Source organism: Stenella coeruleoalba, assembly GCF_951394435.1.
Source record: "Stenella coeruleoalba genome assembly, chromosome: 13".
Classification (NCBI taxonomy): domain Eukaryota; kingdom Metazoa; phylum Chordata; class Mammalia; order Artiodactyla; family Delphinidae; genus Stenella; species Stenella coeruleoalba.
In genome coordinates this window covers 59,003,829-59,021,063 of record NC_137159.1, presented here as the reverse complement: position 1 = coordinate 59,021,063, position 17,235 = coordinate 59,003,829, and the positions used below count along the sequence as shown (strand labels likewise).

Genomic DNA, 17,235 nt, shown 5'->3' with positions numbered 1-17,235 from the left:
AGATGAGGAAACTGAAAATGAGCAACTTCGAACCTCGAAGTTGCTAAGTGGCAGGTAGAACTAAGGTTTAAGCCCAGCCTCTGATCCCAAGCCCCTTGTTCCTTCCACTCTCTCACATTGCCTCTCAATAAAAGCAAAGGAAAAAAAAATCATTTGTCATTCCAATGAGGATGATGAATCCCTACCAACTTCGTTGCATGAAATTAACCCCCTTTAAAGTGTTTCCCAGCTCTTACTGCCTCAGGCAAGTCCCTGAATAGGTTTCTCTTGTCGTCTTCTGCTCTAGTCAAATCTTCAAGCAACCACCCTGCCCCTTTGGCATCACAGCCCCCTTGCTGAGCTCATTACTCCACAGGCATCATCTGGTCTCTGCTGTGACCACAGTAGCAGAGCACGCTGGTTGCCCATCAAGATCTAAGTACCCTCTTTTCCACAGAAAAGAGATGTAGCCTGGACATCCCTGCCCAGAGAGCACACTGCCCAGCCTCCCTTGCTCCTAGGTGTGCTGACAAAGCTCCAACCAATAGAACAAGAGTAAGGGTGATGTGGGGAAGTTCCATCTCCCTTACTTAGGAGGAAATTCCTGGCACTGGACTTTCCCTCCTCACCATTCCTTTTGGCTTAATTGGTGATGACTAGACTGACCTTGAAAGCTACATGTAAAGGATGGCAGAGTCCCCACCAACACGGGTCCCTGAGTGTCTGTGTGGAGCAGAGATGTCCGCTAATCTGGAACTGCCACCTTGGACTGTTATGTGACAGAGAGGTCAACTTAAATGTAGTTTGAACCACTGGATTTTGGAGTCTCTCTTTACAGATGTTAGGTTTTTACTCCAGTACAGTCACTTTGGCTATTGTCCCTTGACTGTTCTTTCCTTAGCTGCTCCATCACATCTATATGAAAGTTCTCTAATTTTTCACTGTACATCAATACCACGCTACAATCTTTAATGAAACATTACAATCTGGGGACAAAGGAAGGAAATTGCTCTGAGGCAGCAGCCTAGCAGATAAGTCTGCAGTGCCCATACCAGGCCCACTTTGCTTTGCTTTATTGCTGGCCTGCTTTACCCCTTCTACGGCTCCACCCTATAATGAAAGCACTTTGGGCCTTTCTTTATCTGATGTAAAGATGGTCAATAGTGGAATATCAATTTCCTCTATGGGAAATCTTCTTCCCCCCCAAACAGAGAGCAAAAGCCAATGGCAAATAAATATGATGTCAGCATATTTCTCAATGTCTGAGTTATTTAGTCATAAATTACACTGAGGCACCAAAAGCCCTTGTTAGCCTAAACCAAGTTCCGTCTATTCTTTTCCAGTCTCTCTCCCCTAAGAGTTCAAAACATTCTGAGGTTCATCTCACATCAAGTTACCTTGTTACACTGTGTTTTGACATTTTGCTTTTTCTGAATTCAGAAAATATTTATTTCCATTTTGTGGATAATAAAATATACCCAGAGCCACTTGGAGATAACTCTGCATAACTCTTGTGTTCTGTTTTTTTGTAAGTTATCACACTTCTTTTGGCTCAAGCCCACCCCAAACCAAGAAATCCATCCATCATTCTAATACACTCCTTGTAAGCACTCTGCACTTAAGTTCTGAATGGATAAAAAATATTTAATAATATTTTAATACAGGTTTAATAAAAATTGAAGGGTAATGCCATCAGAAATGGGTAATGATATCACTTTCTTTTCTAGATGGAGAAAACACCTCAGGAGACAAACCCCAGGGCTGTTTCACTGCTCTCCGCTAACATTGGACTCATTGACAGAATAGCCTAAAGAGAGAGAATTCAGGTCTGCTGAGGACAGGCTGACCCTAGAAAGACGAGAAGGGGTCCAGCCGCAAGACCCTTTTCTTGACCTCACCCATCAGACGATTACTCCTCTTTAGAAAGAGTGGGTGAGCTAAGGTGGAAGAAAAGGTGCAGGCTCATCCTCCACTCTCTCAAAAGATCATAGATGCTATTTGAGGGATCAAGAAAGGAACACAGGGAGAGGAAGAAAAAGGTTTCTTGAATAGTGGATATTGTCCCCCTTTTATCTTTTATATGACATTGTGCTTTCGAAGCAGAGAATCTGATAGACTTCAGGCTTTCTGCTTGAGTAGCTTCAAAGAAACCTGAAATAACAAAGAGAACTGGAGGGGAAGCCACAGCAGATGAGAGATTTCAACAGGTCTACAGAAGATGGCTAACGTATAAGGAGAGGCTAAATGATGAAATGTGGAAAGAGTTACAGTGTGGAGTATGGACGAAGGGATACAGCTCTGGAGAAAGCGGATATGCCTTGAAGAACCTAGGCAAAGTGGCTTGGAAATGCCAGGTACAAAGAGGCAGTAAGATGGGGAACCGGAGAGACTGGTATTCATTCCCGTCTGCACGTGGGGCAGCCAGCCCCGCCCACCTGCCTCCCTGAAGCCTCGCAGAAACACCTGGCAACAAGCGTTTATCACTCCCACCCAACCCTGACACAAAGCACAGGGGGTCCCTCTAATGCAATGGAACAAAGCCCCGCATGTCGGCATTTAGGAACTCCAGCCTGTTCCTCAGCTGCTCGCCTTCAAGGAAACCTGTCAATCAACACGCTTTGCCCACATATGGAAAGACATGAAAGAACAAGGAAGGAAGGGAGGGAGGGAAGGAGGGAGGGAGGGGAGGAGGGGAGGATACAAGTCTGCACCTAGATTCAGCATTGTAAAAATTCTGAAGACTAAAGGTAAAGAGAGGAGCACTAAAAACTTGGAGAAAACAGAGAAAACAGACTCACAAACAAAAGCAAAAACAGGTAATCTGTAGAGAAGTGAAAATCAAATTGATCAATTTGTCAGCATGATTGGATGCTAGAATACTATGAAACAATGCCTATAAAGTTATGGGGGAAGGTATTTCTAATACAGAATCCTATGCATACTTAGCTATTAATCAAATAAAAGTAAAACTTTTTTTTTTTTTTTTTTTTTTTTTGCATGCAACATTTAGGGAAAAAGGAAATGTAGTCATACCATTCTATTCAGATGTACAGTGAGCAGTACGGTATGGTCCTCCATGGTACTCCTGGTCAGATCGCCCCACCTTGAACTCCCACCCTCTCCGCAGCAGGTGTGGTGGATTAAAATTGCCACAGATTTCCCCCCGCTTCCCCCCACCATCTTTCCTTCCCCTCCTTTCTTTCATTTAGAAAACATTGACTGCAGGTGGCCAGCAGAGTCAGGGCTGAGGACACAGCAGAAGAGGACTTGAAGGATTCCTCATCCCATTCAAAGTCCAATTACGAGTTCTGGCAGTGGTCCCCAAGACCTGCCCTGACTGCCTACTGTTTTTGAACTTTTAGAATCAGTCTACAGAGAGGCATGGAAAACAAGTCTGATTGCAGAACATGGTAAATGTTATCAACCTCAACGTTACAAATTACAGCAGACAGAAGTTAGGTAAAGAGAGGCGAGATGATGTTGCAATAAACATCTCTCACCTTATGAACTGAGTGTAGTTGATTGATTAAAAAAATCAATTAAAGGTATGAAGGTATCCAGCAGAGGAACTAAATCGTGTTGTATCTATTTGGAAGGGAAGGATGGTGGAAATGAGGGATAAAAGGGATCAAAATCTTCAGTCAACAAACAAAAACAAAGTAATAATATTCAGCTTAATATCAATACTTTAATATTTAATAATGCTAGATGCTATTAACTTTTATTACTACTTTATAAGCACACTTAACAAGGGCATGAATCCTATTAGCTGCTGTGTTCAGGCGTTGTGGTGTTCTTCTCCACAGGTGGCCTCCAGCCATGCTTCTGTGCTTTCCCTGCCACCCTGAACCTGGGCTGGCCCTGGGACTCACTTTAACCAGCAGAAAGTGGCAGAAGTGACAGCCTACCTGTTCTGGGCCTAGGCTTTAGGCAGGCCTGGTAGCTTCTGCTCTTGCATATTTTGGAGGCCTGAGAAACGTGTAGAAGGCCTGCTGCCCTGCTGGAGGCGTTCTGTGGAGAGATCACCAGGAGAGAGAGGCCCACCTGGGCCCAGCCTCCCAGCCAGACATGTGAGTGGAGCCATTTGGAGGTTCCAGCCCCACAGCTATCTGACTGCAGCAGCATCAGAACCCCACTTGAGACCAGCGGAAATCACCATCCTGCGGGGCTCCAGCTTACCCACAGAATTGGGAGAGATAATAAAAGGGCTGTTTTCAGCCGCTAAGTTTTGGGGTGGTTTGTTAGGCAGCAAAAGATAACTGAGACAGACACATTTAATCTTCCTCTGTCAGGTCACCTGCTTCCTGCTCAAGTTCCAGAATATCAATCCCCAAATTCCAAGAACTGAAGAGAGGGCGGGGGTGAGGAGGAGAGATAGGAGGACAGAGGGGAGAGCAAGATGTACGGTTGCTGCATGGGGTGAGTGGGAGAAAAAAGACCTTTGCGGGAGAGGAGTCAAAGGACTTTTATGCCCGTGAATGTCCAGATTCAAATTTGAACTTCTTTTTTTGTGCCACTGCTATAAATACCCCACCTCTGCCTTCTCATTTTCTTCCAATGCTTAGTAAAGACTATTACCCACAAATTGCTTTAGATGAGTCAAAGTTTTGCAAAACTTAAGGAGCTGAACTTATGTCTGGACACTTCCTAGAAGAAAGCTGAGAATTCCAAGGAGAAGGCTTATTCACCACCCCCTTTCCTGTGATTTGCTTGGCTCAGAGGTCTGCCTTAAGCATCACATGGTGAGCACACGTGACCTGTACCATTTCTGAGCAGAAGATTCTAGAGGCACTGCAAGTTTCCCCCAGGCGTTTTGTTCCTGGGCTCTCAGCCATGAGAAGGGCATAGCCCCTATGGGAGCCACTCCTTTAGCCTCGATCCCTGAACGAGAAGACGCACGAGCCCATTCTCAATCCACCACCTGGAGAAGAGCTGCGGCAGCCACACTGCAGCCACGGACCAGTAACAGGAGCAGGAAATAAATATTTGGTGTTGTCAGCTACTAAGATTTTGAGGTTGTCATGCAGCCTAATCTAGTGAAAGCCGATTAATATGAAGCCCAAACTCTAAAAGCTTCCAGAGGGGAAGAAAGAAATCTGGTAACTTACAAAGGGTCCAAGTCAGACAGTGTCAGACTTAAGACCAGCAAGGTAATGGAGCCCTGTCTTCACAGTTGTGAGAGGAAATTATTCTGACTCTAGAATCTATAATTGATAAAAACTATGAAGATGTACTCCCATATGAAAGCACTTAAATCTTACCATCCATGCGCTCCTTACGAAGCAAAACAAACCATATAATTATACATATATGTGTGTGTGTATATATATATATATATAGTATAAAATATAATGGAATAAATAAATATACACATCTATATTATATTTTATCCTATCAAGGTAAAAAGAAATAGAACCTTTTTCTTGTTAGTGTGAGGGTGTAGCGAAATAAAATATGTAAGTTCATTCATTTCTGGAGAGTTTAGCAAAACATATCCAAAAGCCTAAAACTGTTCCCACCTTTGGATTCAGCAAGTTCACTTACAGTAATTTATTGGAAGGAAATTAGAATATAGGCAAAGATTTAGCTACTAAGGTGTGTGGCATGAAGCGTTATATATAATAGTGATAATTGGAAATAACCTAATGTATGTACTAGGCAGGCACTAACTATAATGTTGTAATTTTTAAAAATTAGTCCTTTAAATAATTCATAAGTGTCTTACAAAATTTTTTAAAAAGATATATAAGGCTATACAGTAAAAAAAAAAAATTAACCTTTTTACACCCATGTCTTCTAGCCACTGAGTTTCCTTCTTGAAGGCAACTGATATCAGTTTCCCTTTCAATCCTTCCGGAGACAGTCTTCCATATATACATTACATATAATAATATATATGCATATACATTTTTTCTTTTATGGTAGCTTGCTATCCACACTGCTCTGCCCTTGGCTTTTTATACTTAATTCTTGAATATGATTGTTCAATATTAGCACATGGAGAACTACCTCATTCTTTCAAATACGCAGAGTATTCCTTTGATGTGCACCTCTTAATTTATTTAGTCATTTTGAGAAGATCACATTTGTGGAAGATTTGTAGAAGAACATTTAATAACATGAATAGATGTTCATGATTTATTAAGGGGAAAAAATAAGGCAGCAGTTTACAAAGTGGTTGAGAGCTGTAGTAATCTACAAGTCTACAAATAGTCTCTTCCGAATGCTCAGGACACATACACATATTCACGTGAAAGCTTGGCATTTGCCATTACAAATTCCTGGAATAACACAACCATTGTGCCCTTTGTCCTACTGAGTTGGCCTTTGTAACCAGGGAAACAGCCCTGGTTCATGATCTAAAGAAATATTGGAGAGATAGTCCAGCTAAAGATAACAAACAGGGTTATATTGTCCTCTGGGTACTTGGTGATCTCTCTCTCTTTTTTCCCAGTTTTACGATTTTGACAATCAGCAATTGGTTCTCATCCATGTTGTCTGTAGGTTTTTGAAAGTGGTGACAGGTACACAGGTAACCACCATATAGAGCTTGTTTGGTGTATCTTCATCCTCATTACATTTTCTGGACAACCAAACACAGATACCGTATGGAACATTTCTTATTCCTTTGGTCCAGACAGCTTTGCTGAGCCTGGTGTCAATGTGCACACCTGGATTTCCCACCTCTCTCGAGGCAATTTCCTAATCTCTTGGAGTGTCTGAGGGGCACTCTTCTTGAAGCCCACCCCATGACGTACCTGTGAGCATTGATGGTGTATTCTCTGGTCACCACCTTGTTAATGGCAGAACAGCCCTTCTTATCCTCTCCACCCTTCTCTGTGGGAGCCATTTTGCTGAGACCAGGTTGGAACTGCTTGATAATCTTAACACAGTTTTCTTTTCCATGCTCATTTGTGATGTCAGCCAGCACTGAAGTAGGAGTACCCCAGCCCCTGCTGCTTGAAGTCAACCCAGGAGTGGACCTCACCACCACCTCCTTTTGCTCACTAATAATTGAGTTAGAAATATATCAGAGAAATGGACTAATCAATAAGAGTGACCAGAGGCCTTTCAGTTCTGCAGAAACTAAAAAAAACAACCCTGGGACCTCCCTGGCTGTCCAGTGGCTAAGACTCTGAGCTCCCAATGCAGGGGGCCCAGGTTTGATCCCTGGTCAGGGAACTAGATCCTTCATGCTGCAACTAAGAGTTCACATGCTGCAACTAAATATCCCGCATGCCGCAACTAAGACCCAGCACAGCCAAATAAATAAATAAATTCTTAAATATTAAAAAAAAAAAAAAACCCTAACAGGAAAACTAGTTGTATCCCTGGGAGCAAGCCCTAGAGATCAGCCTGCCCTGCCTCATCTGAGTTTTTCCTTTTGGTCACACTCTGGCTGGACACTGGATCCTTAACTGGGAAGCAAGAACAGAAAAAGAGGAGACTGGGACTTTTGTGGAGGTCCAGTGGTTAAGACTCCATGCTTCCACTGCAGGGGGCATGGGCTTGATCCCTGGTAGGGAACTAAGATTCCACATGCTGCGTGGTGCAGCCAAAATAGTAATAATAATAATAATTTTTAAAAAAAAAAGAGAGGAGACTGGTTCAGACCCTGATAGTTTGAACAGCCTGCCAGAGCTGGAATCTTATTTCTGCTACGCACAAGTGGTGTTTGTATTGAAACAAGCATCCATTCCTTAAAAAAAAAAAATTTTTATTTTGGAATAATTCTAGATTTACGAAGAGTTGCAGAGATATGGCTGATGTTTCCCCTAATGTTAACACTTACATTACCATATTACATTTGTGAAAACTCAGAAACCAACATTGGTACATTACTCTAAATTAAATTCCAGGTTTTATTTGGATTTCACTAATTTTTCCACAAATGTCTTTCTTCTGTTCCAGTATCCCGTCTGGTATCCCACATTGCATTTGGTTGTCATATCTCCTTGGTCTCCTCTGATCTGAGACAATTTCTTAGTTTTTGTCTCTCACGACTATGACAGTTCTGAGGAGTATAGGTCAGGTATTTTGTAGACTGTCCCTCAGTTTGGGTTTCTCTGATGTTTTTTTCTCATGACTCTACTGGGGTTGCGGGAAGAATACCAGAGGGGAAGGACCCTTCTCTTCGCACCAGATCAGGGGGTCCATGTCATCACCATGAAGACTGATCCCTGGTGATGTAAACATGGATCACACGGGTAGGTGGGCTCTGCCAGGTCCCTCTTCTCTGAAGTCACTATATGTTCCCTTTTCATGCTCTATTCTTTGGAACAGAGTCACTAAGTGCAACCTACACTCAAGGGGAGGGGAACTGAGCTCCATCTCTTGGAGGGTACAGTATCTACGTACCTCCCTCCTTATTTGTTTTTTTGTTCATCCACTCATTTATACACAAGCATCTTTTAAATTCAAAATAATAAATACTCTTATTTCAGTAAAAGGGTTAGGTCAGTACTTATGCTTTTAGCAAAGTTGGCCATCCCCCATGACAGGGAATATGAAACCTTTTAGGGGTTCATAATAGACATAAGAACAAGGAAACTTTAAAAAAACTAAAAGTTTAATCTCAGCTCTGCCACATATTAACCATATAACCTAAGGCAAGTTTCTTAATCCCTCTACTCAGATTTCCTTTTTAAAATATAGACATATTAACTACTAAAAGTACTCTTATATAAAGGCATAAGGAGTCAATGAGATAATTCACTTTAAACACATAGCACAGAGTCTAATAGTTAATGCTTAATAAGTATTAGCTGCCATTTATTACATGATTTACTTTTATTAAGAAGTAAATATGGGGCTTCCCTGGTGGCGCAGTGGTTGAGAGTCCACCTGCCGATGCAGGGGACACGGGTTCGTGTCCTGGTCCGGGAAGATCCCACATGCCGCGGAGCGGCTGGGCCCATGAGCCATGGCCGCTGAGCCTGCGCGTCCGGAGCCTGTGCTCCGCAACGGGAGAGGCCACAACAGTGAGAGGCCCGAGTACCGCCAAAAAAAAAAAAAAAAAAAAAAAGTACATATGCATATGTGCATACACACACATATATATAGACAGAGGAAGAATCAGTGGTTGATGATATCCTTATGATTTTTATTTTCTTCGCTTATTTGTACATTCTAAGTTTTCTGTAAAAAAAATTTATCATTTTCCTTCTAAGAGAAAAAATAATAAAAGTCAGTTTCCAGATTACTAACACCTGGCAGTGCTGAAGGTGTGGAAAATGACCACTTTTTCATTCCACTGTTGGGAGGAAAACTCGCTAAATCTTTTCTGAAGAATGTCTTGGCAATAAGTATCAGAAGTATTAAAATTTTGCAGACCATCTGACTCAGCAATTCCATTTCTAGCTATTTATCCAGGTGAAAATATTGTACAGCATATATGCACAAAGATCTATTCATACAAGTGTTCACTACATCAATTATAAAAGCAAAAATGGTAATAACTGAATCCTATGTATAAATTATGGTCCTGTGGAGCCAAAAGAACATTTTGTAGAAGATTGTTTAGTGAAATTTTTTAAACGTTCACACTACATTTAAGTGACAAAGGGACAAAGGTCAGTTACAAAAATTATGGCCAGCGTAATTTTACCTTTGTAAAATACAAACACACACAAAGTTGTTTGCGGGGGGTGGATTAATTGGGAGATCGGGATTGACATATATACACTACTTAATGTGTAAAACAGATAGCTGGTGGGAACCTGCTGTATAGCACAGGGAGCTCAGCTTGGTGCTCTGTGATGACCTAGAGGGGTAAGATGGGGGGTGTGAGGGAGGTCCAAGAGGGAGGGGATATATGTATACATATAGCTGATTCACTTTGTTGTATAGCATAAACTAACACAACATTGTAGAGCCCAATTTAAAAAAATGTATCTAAAAGACAACGATTATTATCTCAGGGCAGTTGGATTGTGAGTGACTTATTTTCTTATTTGGGTTTATCTGCGTTTTCCAGATTGCCTACAAGAAACCAAAATTATTTTTGGAAACAGAAAAAGCCAGTGCTATTTTTAACATGCTCATCATAGATAATTTGGAAAATATAAAATATTAGATAGAAGAAAATAAAGTTGCTCACAATTCTACCACTTAGAATTAACCATAATTAACAATTTGTTGTATTTCTTTCAGTCTTTATATGAATTTGTGTATAATCTTTGCCACTCCCCCTCCTACCCAATTTAGGACCATACCATATTTAATGTTTTATAGTCTGCTTTTTCTTTCGCTTAACATTATATCATGAACATCTCCCTGAGTCCTGAATAATTTTTAACAATGTTAAAACAAAAACAAAAACAAGCTAGTGAGGGAGATGTGCAGAAAGTGATGTGCAAAGATTCATTATGAAGTGAACAAAGCAAGTTGCAAAGCAGTATTATAGGATAGTCATATAAAATATTCACCAAGCATTTAATTTTGTTTATGTCTTAAGAGAAGGAGTTGTGTGGAAATGTTTGGCAGTTTAAATTTTTAAAATAATATGTATATTGTTATTATCTCTGTAATCAGAAAATTAATATAGATTTTAAAATACATAAAAACACCATTTTAAAGGACTGTACAATATTCCACTATTACCTAAAATTCTCCTGTTGTTGGACATTTAGATTTGTTTTAGCTTTTTCGTTACTACGAATAATGATAATGCTAGGATGAATATCTCTGTTTTCAAGTCTTTCTCTGAGCTCGTTATATTCTATGATAAATTTGAAGAAGGACAAGGAGACGCAAGAGGGAGGAGATATGGAGATATATGTATATGTATAGCTGATTCACTGTGTTATAAAGCAGAAACTAACACACCATGGTAAAGCAATTATACTCCAATAAAGATGTTAAAAAATATTCAAAAAAAATTTTGAAGGAGGATTCCTAGATCAATTTCTGTGTACTAATCTTAAAAGATTTTGTTTGAAATGTATGCTTGTATACAAATGTATGCCTGTATAATAAGGGCAACAGATTTAACTTTCTATTTCTTAATAGAAATCAACAAGACCCCTTAGTTTATGGCTTTTAATTTACTCAGAGATTTCTCATGGGAAAAATGCATTCTCTTTGGAAATATATTCCAGAATCTTGTTCAAAAACAATTTTTCAACGCCAGTAGAAACTCTGAAACCTGGTCTAATACTCCACAACTGAGAATTAGTGGCAATAGATCAATGTTCTTGATTCATTAAGCTAGTATGATGGGCCAATGCACTGGTGATATTCTAATATGGAATAGAGAAGAGAGACTGTAAATAATAAAAATAAATAAAAATTAAAAAGTCACCCATCCTTTGTTTTATCCTCTAACCTATTAAAAGAAATAAAGTCTTGCTCTTTTGAAAAAAGTAAGTTTTACTGATATATGACTCATATACCATAAAATTTACTCTTTAGGTACACAATTCGGTGTCATTCAGTATTTTCATAGCCTGTGCAACCATCACCACTTTCTAATTTTAGAACAATTCATCATTCTTGCTTTAGGAAATTATTCTCTCATTTTATTTTATAATTATTATAAATAGAAACTGCCTCAAATCCATGATCAAATAAGGCAATGAAGAGACACAAGTAGTTAAATAAAACAAAGTTTTGACCACATATTTAATCTATGTTTGACATTTCTTTGGGTCCTTTACCTTTTTCAAGGTTCTGGCTTCCTTATCTGTAAAAATCAGAAGATTGGTGTAATCTCACAAAGTTCTCTGTTTTAAATTATACCTTTTTATGTAGTGTTCAGACTGCTCACGTTTCATGATAATTTCAGTACCATCACTTTGGTGAGAGCTAGACCCTGCATATACAGAAGAAGAATATGCAGATGCCTTCGTTTACAAATGTGATGAGATCTACTGGCAAAGAGACCAAACACCCTGTTATAGTTTGGGACTAGCTATTTAGGTAAGGACACAGTGTTTTTACATAGTTATTTTAGTTAAGGTTGGCCTTAGGGAAATTACAAATATCAGGATATAAGAATTCAGCAAAAATTGAAAATGCCCCAAAACAAGGGTTAGGGTTAGGGTTAGGGTTAGAGTTAGGGTTAGGGCTACGGTTAGGGTTAGCTTCAGACCTTTAAACACTTACCACCTTTAAATGCAAAAATAAGTGAAAAGTTTGGTGGAAGTTTTCTGAAGTTTTTAGATCGCTACCTTCTGGCTCTGCTACTTTCTGGCTATGTCTTTGAACCTGAGATTTCTTACTTGTAAAATGTGGCTAACAATACCTACTTCCTATGGTGTTTGGTAGAGTATATAAGGGAGTATTTATATTGATATAAAGCATCCAGTACGATGCCTGACATCCGATAAGAGCTGACTGTAATTTAATTCCCTTGGACCAGTTAATCTATCAAGAACATAAAAGCCAACAGAAAAGAAGTAATAATACACATGTGTAAATGCATAAATTGGTGAAATTAAGGATGAATCGAAAAAGCCATAATTTGCCCCCATAATTCGTCAATGATTTGTATATCAACATATGATCGCTGCATTATATTCTGAATATTGATTTAAAATATTTCTTTCCTTTATACTACATAAGGCTTGAGATTTCTATCATTATTTAATGCTTCTCTCTAGCTTTGATCCTGTCAAATTTCTTAAAATATTCAACTGCATTGGTTATTACCACTCCCTTATGGGTTTAAAAATTCTGAAAAATTAAAAAAAAAACCAACAAAAAACACGTTGTAAATTTGTGCAAGATAAGGTAATGTGGTTAGCAAGTTGAGGTAAAATAAAAGTACTGTAAATCATGTTCTGGGATTTTACATACTGAGAGTGCCGGAAAATCCCCTGGCAATGCTGCTAGATGGAGTCTTCTTGGGATCCTGGCCAAGGATTTACTTTAATCCTTAGGAATTGTGCAATTTGAAAATTGAAGTTTCAATTTCACTTGTGCTTAACAGCTATTCTCTCAGCCATGTGTAGTCTTCTTTGTCGATGTTATTGATCAAAGGGCATGTTGTGCACTTATGGGCAAGAATGGTATTCTTCCAGTTCAGAGTGGCATCCAGCTCATCTATTTATGGTGTTGCCATCATCTATGGCAACAAGGAGTTTGAAGTGCTTTCCAAGGCGAAACAAAACAAAACCCAAGCTCAGTGCTGAATAACATAAACCATCTAATACCTCAGATATCTTTGGTTTGCTTACAAAACGAAAGCCGGGCTCTTGCAAAGCAAGTGCACCCCCAGGACTTTGCATTTGCCTATAAGGAGCTAGCTCTCTGCAGCAGACAGAAGGGAGAAAGGAGACCCCAGAGTAGATCAGGAAAGTGGAAGGACACAGGATGAGTTCCTTCTTTGTGAAGCAGATAGAGTGTGATCCTTAGCTAGGCCATTACTCTGTCCACAGACCTGAGAAAAGCAGAGTGGAAGAGGACACAGGAAAAAGACAAGAGATAGATGACAGCCTTTTGTCCATGTCACTTCACAAAATATCTTAGCCGGAGGGATCCTTAAAAACACTGAGCTTGACTGCTCCTTATTACAGCCAGAGAGAGAAGGGAACACTTCAAAACAATGTAGTTAGTAGCAGATCTGGCTCTAGAACCCAAGGTATGTCCACCTCCGCATGCTGCTTTGATGCATGTTCTTTGTAAGAAATGATGTCCAGAGATGGCACTGATAAAGTTTCAAAGCGGACACAGTTTGTGGTAGGCATATTTCCACCTCCATTTCTCACCCCTTGTGTTGCCCTTCACTCCCAATCCCTAAAGAAAGACCCCTTGCCCTCATGTTGCCTTCCAGCCACCCGACAGTCCCACCTACCTTAGCCCACACCTCTATTTTCTCAACATTCTGATGACAAACAGCTCTTGTGAAAGCTATTCCTTTAAACAAATTCACACAAAAATTCTAACTGGTACTTTTTCTCCCTAATAGCTTCTCAGTGGGGTTATTTTGGAACCTAGATGCATTTCTAAATGTTAACTATTTAAGACAGAATGAGGAAGGGATTTTTATCTCTTCTAGGCCAGTCAGCCTGTAAGGTGGAATTAGTCATGGTTTTGCCCTATTTCAAGTCATAAAGAGCTCGAGATGCAGGGAAAGGCAAGCTGGTAAGTAGCAGGGCAAAGGGGAAGAGGTCCTTTGCCCTAGATTAGAGGTACTGTGAGCTGTCCAGGTATTAACCCAGCAAAGCTCTCTGGAGTTTGAGGCAATAATAGCCCTCGGTTACACTTGCAATCTGGATTTGGGAACGGAGGAGGGGACTTCCAATGGATCCCTTGAAGCCAACTCATGGCTAAAAACCCATGATTTAGAGGGAACATTGATGGAGTCAATTTTGGTGAGGGTTTTTTTTTCCCCCCTAAAGGGGATTACACTGAAGAAATAACAGAGTGTATGACATCCAATGAGATGTCAGTCTTTAAAACAAATATATCTTATAGATCTATTTGAATCCAATCTAAGACTACTTCCAAATTTAGTTTATATAAGATAGTGCTGGTGTTTTACAGGGGGTTCTTATATTAGAGAAAATTAAATTCAGGATGTTTTTCTCTGACCTGAAAATTACAGGTACTGGTAGTAGGAGATTAGCAAATCCAGGAGGAAGTTAATTGGATAATGGAGCCTGTCTTTGCCAGAGTAGAGTGGAGTGACGGATATTTGGTAAAGGAAGAAACTGAAGACATAGGATAGGGATTCAAATCCAAGAAAAGTAGGGGTGTGGCTAGACAGGAGGATAATTAGGAAAGAGGACGGGAGGAATGGTGGAAAGGAGATCTTCAGATGGGGACTGCTGCCGGACCAGTGACGAATACTGATTCTTCCTCTGCCTGCTGCCTCTGACAATTCTCCCTCCTGTCCTTTTTCCTCTCAGTGCAAGTATATCTCAAAGATTAGGCCTGACTTTCCTTCTCGTTCACGGCACTTCCTCACTGCCTCAGGAATAAAAATTGTTTATACAACTTCAGTTGCTAGAATATAGAGATTAAATTAAGATTCGTGTCTCTAGCCTGGATCTCTTGCTTTTTCTCTAGTTGAGTTTCCTATAACTAACCATCCTGGGCTGTTTAACAAAACACAATATTAAATTTGTTTTGTGTATTCCCATACCTAAAGTGCTTTTTCTTCAAAATTTAGTTGTACCTCCCCAGCCAACTCTCCTATCTCTGATGATTCCAACTCTTTAGGAAATCTCTTGGAGTCGTGGTCAGATAATTTCATGATGCTGGTGTTGGTGTCTTTAGGTTTTCTGGTGAGATTTTCATTTGTGCCTTTCTGGTTAAATCCCATTAAGCTGATTCTTCTTGGTGGCTACATATTCCACTGAGGGCTTTACTTCTGTTTCTTCCTAGTACTTGGTAGTGTTTGCTAGGCAATAAGCAGACATTTAAAATAGTGCCAATAAACTAAATTGTATACAAAGAAAAACTTGACATTTTTGTTTGCTGGAAGGTAAGATCCTTTCATGTTGGAAATACAAGAGCCACCAAATGGAAGACAGGAGCCGTTGAATAGGATGAGTTCTCACACTTCTTTGGGAGGGAACATGGCAACTACTGTATTTTAAAAAACTCTGTAGATTTATTTCAAGGAATTACATATTAACTGTAGAAGTAAATGTATTCAAAAGTTCTAGAAGGTATTAAAAATAATAATTGGCATTTACATAGCTCTTTATGTTACAAAGTGTATTAACATAATTGTTTCAGTTAATACTTTTAACAACTTCAGGTGTTAAAATTCTCATTTTAGAGTTGAAGACACTGATTATCAAAGGTCATGACCTATAAGTGGCAAAGCCATAATCACCTCTGGTTGGATGTCTTTGCAGTTAAAAGAGAAAGAGGGGAAATGTGGAAAGACAATGGCACCAGCTATCTTGAATAGTCAAAAGTGCTAGAGATCTTTGGTTACGAGGAGAAGCTCTTTCAGTGTGATTAGTCTTTCCCCTAAGAGCCAGAAGATGATCTAGGTGATGTCTAGTGAGTGGGAAGACGAGTGAAGTGCACTGCTTCAAAAACACCCATCAGGACCCAAACTGACTGAGTGGTTATTTTTTGTGGGGGGGGGGAGGTGGCAAAAGGTAGAAAATGAGTATTCTGGCATCCATCCAGTTGTCTAACATGGATGTGAATATTTTTCATGCAAAAAGAAGGAAATTTCCTCTTAAATCACTGTGAAGAAATCAAGCAGATTTCTAGCAAGAATTTCGTAGACTACAATGTCTGGACCATTTCTTCATTATGGTGCTTTAGATTTCCCACATGGGGTGGTTATACCTGCTTTATGAGAAGATGATTTCCCCCTTGGAAGTACAGCAGCCTTGACTAAGATAAATGAGATTCAAAGGTAGAGGCCAACGGGTAACAGGGAAGAATGATTTTCAGAGTCCCTAGAGTACGTACTTAATTCTAGGTTAAATAACATCAGACCCCAAAACCATAATTTGAAAAGATACGTGCACCTCTATGTTTATGGCAGCACTCTTTACAATAGCCAAGATGTGGAAACAACCTAAATGTCCACTGACAGACGAATGGGTAAAGAAGATGTAGTACAGGGGACTTCCCTGGTGGTCCAGTGCTTAAGAATCCCCCTTCCAATGCAGGGGGTGCAGGTTCGATCCCTGCTTGGGAAACTAAGATCCCACTTGCCATGGGGTAACTAAGCCTGTGTGCTCTGGAGCCCACGCCACAACTAGGGAGAAGCCTGCGCGCCACAATGAAAGATCCCGCACGCTGCAATGAAAGATCCCGTGCGCCGCAATGCAAGATCCCACAAGTTGCAATGACGATCCCGTGTGCCACAACTAAGACCCGATGCAGCCAAATAATAAAATTAAAAAAAGAAAAAGAATATATATAAGTGAATCACTTTGCTGTACAACAGAAATTAACACAACATTGTAAATCAAATATACTTCATTAAAATTAAAAAAAAATAACATCAGACCTTATGCCTTACTTTAAGTTTGCACAAAATTTGAGAGCATGTTTCTCCACTGCAATGGTATACAATTTAAAAACATACTCTTTCAGGTATCTATTGCTGCATAGCAAATCCAACCTGAAAAGTAGTGGTTTAAAACCACTGACTTATTATTCTTAATAGTTGCGTAGGTTGACTGGGCTCAGCTGGGCAGTTATCCTGTTCTACCTGATGCTGGCTAGGGACACTCATTTGGTGACATTCAGCTGGTGGCTACACTAGAGTTGGAAGTTCCAGGAAGGCTTTACTCACATGATTGGCCCCTTGGTGCTCCTCCAGCAGCCTCTTCT

General features: G+C 40.0%; 1 pseudogene across 1 annotated transcript; it reads right to left on the bottom strand.

The window, feature by feature from the left end:
• Positions 1–6,246: 6,246 nt before the first annotated feature.
• Positions 6,247–6,877, bottom strand: LOC307196325 (large ribosomal subunit protein eL31-like; annotated as a pseudogene). Its single transcript has one exon. The product of its transcript is annotated as a large ribosomal subunit protein eL31-like (transcript).
• Positions 6,878–17,235: the final 10,358 nt, after the last annotated feature.